The sequence below is a fragment of the Polyergus mexicanus genome, unplaced genomic scaffold (genome assembly GCF_030449975.1).
Source record: "Polyergus mexicanus isolate NDT 795.1 unplaced genomic scaffold, iyPolMexi1.0 SCAF_6, whole genome shotgun sequence".
Lineage (NCBI taxonomy): Eukaryota > Metazoa > Arthropoda > Insecta > Hymenoptera > Formicidae > Polyergus > Polyergus mexicanus.
In genome coordinates, this window is record NW_027223326.1 from 11159080 (window position 1) to 11171274 (window position 12195).

General features: G+C 36.2%; 1 protein-coding gene across 4 annotated transcripts in view; it reads left to right on the top strand.

The window, feature by feature from the left end:
* Positions 1 to 12195, top strand: part of LOC138933834 (uncharacterized) — a 39456-nt gene that overhangs the window by 20918 nt on the left and 6343 nt on the right. For 2 of the 4 annotated variants that reach the window (XM_070296865.1, XM_070296868.1), the window contains exon 1: positions 513 to 1484. The exons of the other annotated variants lie outside the window; for them this stretch is intronic. The gene's annotated coding sequence lies outside the window, so the exon portion shown is untranslated. Of the gene's footprint in view, positions 1 to 512; positions 1485 to 12195 lie in introns of those variants that run through there. 4 annotated transcript variants of the gene reach the window in all.

A 12195-nucleotide genomic window follows, 5' to 3' on the forward strand; every position in this document is an offset into this window, starting at 1 on the left:
TTTTTTTTTTTTTTACAAATCTTTAATACAAATAACAAAGAATGATTATTATTTATCTCGGATTTTTTTTTTTAAATTGCATCATTATCGATAAAAATCTTTAAAATCGGATTTTTTTTTTTTTTCAGAAAATAATAAATTTTGCACTTTTCTGTATATTTTACTTTATTAAAAAATTATTCTGTTAAGGGTCGCGTTTTAATATAATGTCGCGACAATCACCGTCCTCGACTCGTCGCCTTGTAAAGGGCCGGAGGACACGCGAACACATTGAAGCTCCGTCTATCCGCCATACGGCAAAGTCATCGTCTCCTTCTGTTCGATCTGGTCGTTGCAGATGCTATTCCCTCATGAGTTCCCATGTGTTCCCCGATGCCCCTGGGGTCCCGGAGGCATCACCCTTCCTCTCGGGGCCACATAAGTTGACCAATCGACCACTTCTCTCTCTCTCTCTCTCTCTCTTTCTCGCTCCCCTCTCGGTTCTCGAACGGCTCCCTAGTCGAAGACTTCGTCTGGCGTCTGGCGGCAGTTCGGAGCGAGACGCCAACACGACATAGTATTTTCGTCCCGGACAACTCGAGCTCCGAAACGAGGCTCGTGTTGCGGCGTCTTCTTGTATATATACATATAGGTTATCGGTCGATTTCGCGAACGTGTTATCCCGAACGGCAAAATCGTTATCCGCATAGCGAACGTTATCACGGTGCACGGAGAACGGTGTCGGCTGCTGATGTGGAGGTGCGCGTAAAACAGGTATTTGCGTATCCTTTCGAGCGGTGACCAGGAAGGAGGCGTTTTTAACGTCTAGTTTGACCAAGTGATCGGAATGATCACCGCGGAAAAAGTTGGATAAATCCAAGAAGATTGTTCGTCGAATTCGTTCGTTAAGCATTGACGGATCATCGTTATCGACGATATCGACGTCTCGATTTTCGGGAAGGATAAATCGACGATTGAGAGACGATCGAAGATTCGCGTTTCTTCTACGGGCAAAGGATCGCCCGGAGGATTGTAAGATCCTGATATACCGAGCTTCCTTCCATATACACGACGCACGCACACGACGCACTCCGTTCTTTCCATTCAAGGCGCGTAGCATTCATCCGCCGGCAGCAGCAGCCGGTATCGCGCACACATATCTACGCATACACACGATCCGGAGAAGAAAGCGCGTCCGGTTCATCTTGCCACGCGTCGTTTTTCCATCAGAGTATCCGGCTGCGGAGCCAGAGAAAAGCAATATCGCCGATGCGTTTCCTCTGAGGACCAGCCGGAGATAAGGAGAGAAAGGACATCGGCTCGAGATGACGTGACGCATCCTTATCGGAGAGGAATACCGGCGCGTTGACGCGGATTCCTCTGATTTCGGATGATCGTCGGGATGCGATTCGGGTATCGGGACGCCGTCCGGACGGATTTTAACGGTTGGCAAATCATCAGGCTGCTCTGACGATCACAGCCGCGTATCTCTCCGTATTTTTCTCGTAAGTAGGAACGCAGCCTCGAGGAGGAAGCTGGGGACTCGCGCCGTCAATCCGGATCGATTAGATATCGAAGTGATATACCGTTGGAATCGAGTAACCATCGGAATTTTTTGCGCTTATACAAAGTGCTCTCGATGTTACGGCAGCATCGGTCGCTTGAAACTTAGCCCCTTGGGAATATTACATTTTCATGTACTTGTTAAAAGTTTTTCGATTCGCAATCTCATTACGATTACTTTTGAGGAACGCGTTTTCCCCAATCTCTTTTTCGACTAGCACTCGAGAAAATTAATTAAGATGGTCTCGAAGAAAGAGAGAGAGAGAGAGAAATTTAAAGTATATCTAAAAAATGAAGTGTTTTTAATAAATTATGATAAACCAGATTGATTCAGAAGGTAAAGAGCGTGATAAATTGCGGAGATATTTTCTAATAATTTTATTTAAGGTGAACAGAAAAGATATACATATATACAATATATATATATATATATATATATAAGCACTTACATTATGTCATTTAGCTTATATAAATAGAGTTTGGCTTATTGCCATTGATTAAAAATGCACGAAACTTTCCACCAAGTATTAACTAAAAGCAACGCATTTAAAAGCAATCTGACAGCGGCGAAAGGGGAATTACAAAAGCGCACGGACTCTTATCCGCTCCAAGAATTTACTCCGGTAGCCATGAAATTGACGAAATTCCCGTGATGCAATTAAATATCGATCATTCTCCGACGGTTTCCAAACGACTACCGAACGAAGGAATTACCGTTAAAGCCAATCTCAAGTGACCTCGATCTATCCTTGGCGGATTCTGCATATCATGCGCGCATATTTCGCGCATATTTCTGCGTTAACATGCGTGCCTAAGTGATCGATAGTATATAAATAGAATAGAGAAATATAAAATAGTCTCTTCTATATGTTTTGGCGTCGACAAGTCCTGCTGTCTCACTATTCGAAAAGAAATCGCGCGAGGGACATGGATCGACACATTCGCGTTTCCTTTTTATATTTTCTTTGCAGTGAAACTGAGAATCTTTGCATTTGATGTGCATAGGATTTTGTGACTCACATACTGCAAATTATGAAAGTGCGCGAAAGCCCGGGGAAAGAGTTAAATATGTATGCGCGATTGTACGCTTTAACGACCCAATTCGTCCGATTTCATTTGACATGAATCGCAAGCGAGGGTTTCAATTTTTTATCGATAATAATAAACGGGACACGCGGTATAGAAATGTAGATATCGTATACGATAAATGATACGAGATAAATTGGCGTTTTTATACGATATACGCGTGATGCGTATAATTGATAATAAGATTCTGTATACATAACGTGGCCTCGACATTTTTTTTTTTTTTTTATGAAAACTCGACGAACAGGCTATCATTTACTGCAATTTTTTAATTCTTATTATCGTATAATAGATATCGATCAATCTTAAACGACAGAAAATACAGAGGAAATTATATATATTAATCAAAATTTATGTATATTAAAAAATATATATTGCATGAAATATATAACTTTTCACTCTATTAATTTTGATATATAACTGGATCAACTTTATCTTGATTAAAATCAAAATCGAAAACAAGATTCTAATAAAATATGAAATTTAGACGATCTTTGTTGAATTTTAGTCACGTAATTTTTTAAATTTCCATGTCACTTTACATTTGCCGAGCACTCTGTTGATCGGATCGCGTCATATCTATGTGTCGTAATTTGTTTCGCTACTTCTAATAAGACATGCCGAGTAATTAATTCAACAGTTTGAATGACAAGCGGGATCCTCGCGCGCCAGATTGCCGTTCTTACGTGTATAATTCATGCCAGACGCGAACAAAGGAAACAGGTTATAGATTAATAACACATAACAGCGATATAACTCGTCCCTTATAATATTATAGCGCAAGTTATACAGAGATATTATCTCTTTCGAAAGAATTATAATATAGCGCTTGATGTAAGAGCGCCGATGTAACGCTGTCGCGATAACCTCGCGTTGTAATCATTCGTTGTCAACGGCGCGTGGATGTCACGGATATCAAAAAGATGTCACACGTTTTATTTATATTGACAACAAAAGAAATATCTGCTAACCGTTGAAATTTATTTGAAAAAAATCCCTGCCGAGATTATTAGGCTGTTATCATCGCATCTTCCCGACAATGTATTATATTGTACATACAAGGGATTGATGAATGATCGACAAGTCGCGATACGGATTTCCGATCGTGTCTCTTCTGAGAGAACGATGTGTACGACGTGTAAAGAATCAATATACGTGATCCAGCTGGACCTCCCCCTACCCCCCCCCCCCCACCCCCACTTATTCTCTTCTCGATAACGGTTGTAGGAAGCAGGTATCGCAACCTGGCATTCCCGATAAAGTCGGTCATAGTGCAATAGGCATGTCATTAATGCACATTTTCACGGACATCGTCGAACAGCACGATAATAGCCTTTGAAACGCGATATAAATTGACTTTTACAAAAAAACGTTGAAAAAGTTTAATTTTGCTCGAAAATAAGTATGAAATTAACGTCAAATTAGAGCCAAATATCCTTGATCGTATATCATCAGTTCTCTTGTAATCGACGCTAAGTAGTTTATATTGTGGTATGCCTATAAATTGTTATAAGAGTTTTAAGAGGAATTTAACAGGAATTTTTAACAGGAGTTTTAACAGGAATTTAACAGGGTAAATCATTTTTTTATAATGTTGAGGGAACATTGTAAAAAAAAGATTCAAATTGATATAATATTCATAAATTTAATTAGAATTATGATTGTAATTCCGCTACGCGCTTGATTATATGCGTTAATTGGTTCCCTTCGGCTTCATGTGCTTGGCGCGCGTTATTTTTCTCTCGTTTTCAACTAAATAAATTTCTGCAATTTAATGAAATTTGTACACAATATATTATTCTCCGTGTTTTTATTGTTTTTTTTTTTTTTTAGTTTTTAATAGAAATGTCGTTTCCTCGTGGCCAATTTCGTGTCTGCATCTTAAAAAGATCATTAGCTTAAAAAAAGTTATCAAAACTGTGATATAATCTAATGTGAGAGCGCGGTCTCTATAAAGTATTTATGGATGCCAATTCCTTTTTAATCTTTTTACAGTTGGGGATTAGAAATCAAGAGAAAAAAAATGGTAATATATATTTAATAAAAGTATTTGCATGCGTGCGTGTGAAAGTAGCATTCTTACCGAGAAACGACAAACACTTTAAAATCAAACACGCACGTGGCATTGTCAGATGGTAGGGAAAAAAGCGATCGCTTCGATTCTCCTGTCATTCGAGGCCTTTCGTCGCGAACGATCACTCGGATAAAAGCTCAAGTGGCATCCATGCGTCGAATCAGAGATTGCATCGGCACGAGAGAAGGATCGTGTGTGCAGTTATCCGTCGACGAGATGATGACGTGCGTGCGGCCGGCAATTTGAAGCTGCCATTCGCTTCCTGCGGTGGAGGGAACAACGGCCCCGTTTCGACAATCATTGCGGTGCCGTTAAGCATTTACGTGTAACCCCGGCCTAATTGCCACGGCATAATGCGAAAAGTAGACTCGTTAAACTGCACACTTATGCGCGAACACGTCGCAGTCGAAAAAAAAGAGAGAAAAATAAAAAGAAAAATGAAAGCGTGCGATTCGAGATAAAAATGATAATCTTATTGGAGCGTGACGTTGTTCAAGAGGCACGCAATCTATTGTATGTATATATATATATATTATAAATTAAAAAAAAAAAAAACATTAAATGAAATGTTGAGAAGTAAAGGCATATGATAAAGAATATATAGCTTAGCAATTAAATAAAATAACAATTTGCCTTTTTAATTAATATGCTAAAACATAGTTACATCCTTTTCTAATCTTTTAAAAAGAACATTTATTATATAATCTAGTTTTCTAAATAAAAAAAAAAAAAAAAAAAAAATTATTTGTTTGGAAAGAAACTCTCATCGCATAAAACTCGCTAGAATTTATCGAGGCTGGATAATCCGTGTCCGATAAATCGAGGAGTGAAGGAAAACATGATTAGCCAGAGTATAAGTTCTTCGAATTATCATACGATCGCGATAAAATCCGAAAAGAAGTCGAACGCTGACTCGCGATTGAGATTCGCGAATGTGATGTCATCCCTATACTGTAGAGTGTCGGCTACTATTGCAACGGATTCTGCAAAACTCATCCGGTCCACCGATCCAACAACTTTACGTATCGCTCGCGCGTAAACTTCCCGAGCGCTGTAACTGCACGAGCCCATAAGTGATACATAAATTTGCATAGGAATTAACTCTTGCTCGAGCTTTTACGGTATTACTGCTTCAATTTCCGTGCGAAATTTCTGTTTACCGTGGGAGAAATATCTTCTCGAGAGAGAAAGAAAAAGATCACCCTCGCTGTCTAGACGAATTTTTTCTAGATGATTAGAGATGATTATGTAAATACGATGTATAAATGATTATTCCGTGTGAATTAAATTAATCGCAAAGGTTTAAAGAGAGAACTTAGACGAGAATAATAGTTCAAATCGCGAATTGCGATTATAATATTGTACTCGAAATTTTTTATTAAGTTTTACGACATAATAATCTTGAAATAGCAATAGAATATTTGATACCGATTAAGCTCCGGAATAAAATGAGAAATACAAGGAGATTTCTTGAAAGATATATATAAAACTAATTTGATGTGGCGTACATATTCTGCTATTATTTCGTTATTTAATTTACTCGAGTCCAGAGATCGAAATCTTAAACTGACTTAATCCAAGAGGATATTTTCTCGAATCATAATAAATTTTCTTGTAAAGTGATTACCAATAAAAAAAAAAAAAAAATAAAAAAAAACCAGCTATTCGGGTTTATGTAAAAATTTATACATGTACAGGATTATCGAATACGGACTCGATGTTAAAATTGACGATAGAATATCCAATACAGCAAATAATTACAACGCTGCTCAATAAATAATTAATTATAACCTTGCTAATTTCCATTTTTTATCATAAAAATTGTATTAACTTTTTTATAAAATTTTTTTTTTTTTTTGGAGATTTAAAACTTTTAGCAATATATAATTTTGAAATGAAATCTTTCTAGTACTACAGTGTAGGACAGTACATTTTGAAAATAAATTCTTTTCACACAATTTTAACTATAATTTTCTCAAAATATTGTCTCGACGAAATATTTGTATGATTGAAAGAATGATTATTACTTCCCTAGGATAATTTTCTTAAATGCGCTATTAACGTTAATATTTAATTCTTTCCTCATATAATGATATTGCGAGTGTTAACATGTTTTAAAAAATACATGAATATTTCATTATTCTACTATGTGCTCTCAGAAGACATCTAAGTATTATCTCCTTGAAAGATATAAATATGTAATAATGAAGATTTTTTTTGGGGCGTATATATCGCAAATTGCAGTACGCAAAATATTCATGTGCATATTTACACGGTGTAATGGTTCCATATACCCTCAGTTTCATTTACATAATAATTTTCGAGAAAAATCTCATTATATTTGCGCGAATTATTTTCGTTCATTATCTTCGAATGCTATTAATCATTCGAATCTATCGTTACGGCAGCTCCGAAGGAATCATTATCGGTCATAGTAACACCGAGGCAATGTTTACGCCGTGACGCTCATGATAATTACGTTTACGATGAGTCGTTCGAGAATTAATCGTCGCGTTTAGTTATCTGTCTCGTATCTGATACACCAAGCCGACGTTATACGCTATATAATGCGTCGCATATGTAAAATATAAGTCGAGAAGCCGAGCCGACAACAGCCAAGGCAGCTCGCGCTGGCGCGCCGCGCCGCGCCGCCAAGAATCGAGAGTTCACGCTACGCTACGCGCGATACGCACGCACACGCGTGAATTGCAGGTCGCGATATATATATACGCAATCTCATCGCATACCACAGACAAAGTCGCTATATCTCGTCCTCGAATCGCCAAGGATCGGCGCGACGGAGACGAGGCTGGTGAAATCGCCCGCGCCTCTCCGAACTCTATACTCCTCCTCCTCTTTTATCTCTCCTCCCCCTCCCCCTCCTTCTCGTCGTACAATTAGGGTTAATTAGCACGCGTAAGCGAGAAATCGCAATTGGAGCGGTTGTAACAACAGTAGCAGCATCATATTCGCTCTCTCTACTCGACTTTCCACAAAATCGCTGGATCCTCGCTGGACTGCTTCATTATTCCTTCTGTCTTTCTCCCGCGCAAGCATTGGAACCGGTCTAATTTCGATGAGAGTTCAACTCCCTGAGGCTATATATGGTACAGAGTAGGTACAAAAGAATGGACGAGGAGTAAAGTAACGCGACATCAAAAAATGCAAACGCTATTCGCGACTGAGATTATTGTGACGTTACACGAAACGGAAGAGACTCTTTCGATTGTGTGTGTGTGTGTGTGTGTTTTTTTTTTGTAGAATATAAATATAAATTATATATATTTATAAAAAAAATACTGTCTCTTTCGAAAATTTCTATTTTAGAATAAATAAAGACATGTAAATTACAATTTTGATTTGCAAGGAATTTTTTATTATTCTCGCGCCAAGTAATAGTCAATAGTTTATAATACTTGAGATCACTTTTATACGTCTAAAGTGATCACATCGTGTACGAACTACGAACTCGTCGAAAGTATGTCGTGGGGGCTATTATATCGAGTCGCCTCGATACGTCGTGAAATTCTAAAGCTAAAGCAGTTATTGTCAATTTAAATAATATACCGACGAGATCTCTCTCGTCCGCGCTGGATAAGCTCCTTTAACGCTCCTCTTTGTTGAATAACGTCTTTCTCTATGGCATGGCTAGCGACGAAAGAAGAAATTGCGGGGGCGCAGCGGCGTTACGTAAGACGCGGAATGCAGATGCAACTCGTGCTCGGATAAACTTTTAATACCGAGATTAGTATCTATCGTGATATTATTATATGTGATACGAACAAACGATGGAGAAAAGGTATCGAAATCGAAAGATGCCATTCCATTTTCTGTGACCGAAATGAAAATTTACGTCCATAGATATTCATAGGAGGAGGACTTGCTTCGTATCAGATTGTATTGTATTTTTGATAATATTGCTTAAAATTTTTTTCATTTGTCATGTGCGATTTAATCAAGCGGATCGAGCTCATATTTGCACCGATAAAGAGAAGTGTCAAATAATTTATATCGATCTCGATATCTTTCCTTTATATCCGGGACATCGCAAAGCTTTCGCGAGAATTTCCAGAGTGATTAAAATCTGAATGATTCGAAAATCGAGGATCAATTTTTCTCCTCTCTGCCGCAGAATCCAGCTGGCATTATCATCATCGGATGTGACTCAGCTGCCGTATCTCGCAATATTGTCGAATAATTTATCGTCGATTAACGCGCGGGATAAGCGCAGCTGTGTGTGTGTGTGTGTGTGTGTTTTTTTTTTTTTTTTTTTTTTCCCCGAGAAAGGCGCGAGATTGGCGGGAATGTGTCTTTCGATCGAGAACCTTGGAATGCAATTACGATTGTGACGAAGATGCATATTTATGTATTCGGCGACGCGTCGCGATTATATTGACGCGCACAATTAGATACGAGCAAATTAATTTTTCAATATCGATCTTATATCGGCGATCTTGAGATCGCGCGTTTGTGATGTGGCTGATTCGATAGAAAAGAATGTAGACACTTATTTTTTGCACTTGGCATAAGTGCAAAAGTGTGTCGCGATTGTGACGCGATGTTTGAATTCCTTGAATTAGATAACATTTGTCATTTTTTTACATGAAATTTATTTATAAAATTTATGTATTAGTCCTTCAACTATTACACACACACACACACACACACACACACACACACACACACACACACACACACACACACATATATATATATATATATATATAATACAAATATATATTTATATATTTTATATTTTACTTTGTAATGTGATGAATATTACTTAGAAAGAAATAAATATAACTATTCTTATTTTTTTTAAATTTTCAATACTTAGATAATACTTTTATTCTTATAAAATACTGATTAATTAAATAAATTTTTTTATTTAATAAAATCATTTATTTAATAAAATTTTGAAAAATACTCAAATTTTTAGAGACTTATAGCCATAAGAATTATAATAATTATAATTATAATATCTACGTATGTGCGCATTTCTTTGATCATTTTTTTCATAAAAAAATAGTTTTATTTAAAAATGTATATATAATTAATTGAAAATGGAAAAGAGAAAGAGAGAGAATTTATCTTTCCGATATATTTTCTAGTAAACAGTAAAGGAATGCGTCTCTCTCGCAATGTTACTGTTTTGTTATATATATTTATTTAACGAGACACGAGATACTACGTGGTGCGCGTCTCTGATAAACAAATCAGATTGATTTGTTTATATCCAACATCTTCATGTGTGACATCTCGGTAACAAGATCTTACATCTAGCATGGAGAACGCGTGGTAAGAATATATAAATCTCTAAGTTCCAATATTCTGCATTTTTCCAAAATTAATTGTTACTCGACTGTTTAAGCAATAAAAATAATAGTAGTCATTAAAACACTATATGCATATCTCTTATTTTAGTCTCATAAAATAATTAAATTAACCTAAATGTCAATCAAATTGTAAATCATTTGATTGAATAAATTTTGATATCAAAGTTAATTATTCCGATTAATATCCGACTTAATATCCTTGAGCTTATCTCGAAAAATGTTATTTTTTATTTTTCTTCTCAAAAAGATAAAGATTCTTGCTAATGATAAGGAGCTATTATTGAGTTAAGACGCGTTTATCCTATCAAAAAAGTTTCTACTAATCAAAATTGGTTATAAAGCGACATTTTTTTTTTTTTTTTTTTTTTTTGTAAAATAGAAACATCTGGAAGAAATGAGTCGAACCCTGCACAATCACATTTTCGGCTCGTTATTAACCTCCTTTCTCTCAATTTCGTTAATCGGTCGTTAGCCGTTCGTCTCGTTCATAATATCGGCTCGTGAATCCCAAGAATCGTTGAACTTAAATAAATGTCCGTTCAAAGTGTCTAATCCTCGCCTGAATTTGTTCCAGGCCATCTTTGGGCGCGCTAATCTTTATCGATCTAACATCGATTCATTATTTCGAGCTCTAAAAATTTTTCTCGACTTATAATTTAAAAACATGCAATTTTAATGTTTATTAATTCATATTAAATACGCGAATAAGAAATGCGACAAGGAATATTAGGATAGTAAAGCCTTATCTTAAAAGTTTTTGGATTGTCCAAAAATTTCTGAAGAAATTCAAACGTCTTCGTAAGAGAAAAATCCCACGAAAAAGAAAAAAAAGAAAAAAAAGAAAGATTTAAAAAAAAAATTTTCTTTTAGTAAACGTAGACACACAGATAAATGAAAGAGTTATATTGTGAGAGATACGAGCGCGTTCTTCCCGCGCAATTTGCGTTTCGGTCGACCCATCGTTACGCCGGGATTGCTAATTAAGGTAACGATAAGAACGGGGTCTGAATTAAACGGAGGCAGCGTTGCACGCCGCACTTTTGCGACGCAATTACATGGCTATAGTTTATCGGATTACTCTGTGCATGTAGATTAAACAAATCCGCGCTAATTAGCGATCCTCTCGATCGCTCAACTTAGTACCGGGGTCCAGATCGTGTGAGAATCGTGCAAGAAAGTAGCATAAATCTGGAGCTTAGACATTTTCGGGATTTAATCGTCCGGTATAATTACGCTTACGATCGGCATCAAGATATTGTGCGAGTGAATAGAACGTTTCATCGCGAAGTTACGTTATCTTGAAGAACATATCTTCTCCCATCCCTTCGCCTAACAATATATATATGTACATATTCTCGAGTTACGAAAATTGGAAAGGATTAATAATGATGTTCTCGTGTGTTTTAATTAGATATATGTCGTAAGATCTTTGTCAGATATAAACTCTCTCTTTTTAATAATTAATAGTCTTTAATAACCAAGTGTCAGTGCGCGTCTAAATATGTATTATCAGCACTGAGTATACTTAAAAAATATCGATATATAAAAACTATGAAACTCTTTATATATTTCGAAATAAATAAATAATTTAATTTAAAAAGGGAGAGAGAAAGAAAAATTTCGAAAAAAAACTTTATTTAGAAAAAGTTATTTTTAATATATATTTTATTTAATCTGTCTAATCTATTTACCCCTAATGGTCTTGTCTTTGCTCTCTTTTCTCTATTCGGAGAAAATATTGTATTAAAAAAATTACAATATATAATAATTTTTGTAATCCCTGAAGATTATCTTAACGTTATAAAAGACATCACAATAATATTATGTATCTATTTTATGTTGTATTTTGGAAAAAGAAATTTTCTCGTGTACACTGAAAGAAAATTAGTTTTTTGTGTATGTTTTTTTTTCAATACATTTCTATACTGTTTATCAACGGAATTTAAATTAACATATAGACACGCAATAACGGGAAACAACTCTTATTCTATTAAAAATGTAATTCTCCCACGAGGCATTACAAATCCGACGAATAGCGAAACGTCCCTGGCAAAATCTTTATAGAAAATCCTAGGTCGCGGTCCAGCCTGATCCTGAAAGTCGCCATCATCGCTTAGGTTGAGGGAAGAGAGGGAAGAGAAGGGCAAGAGGCCTCCC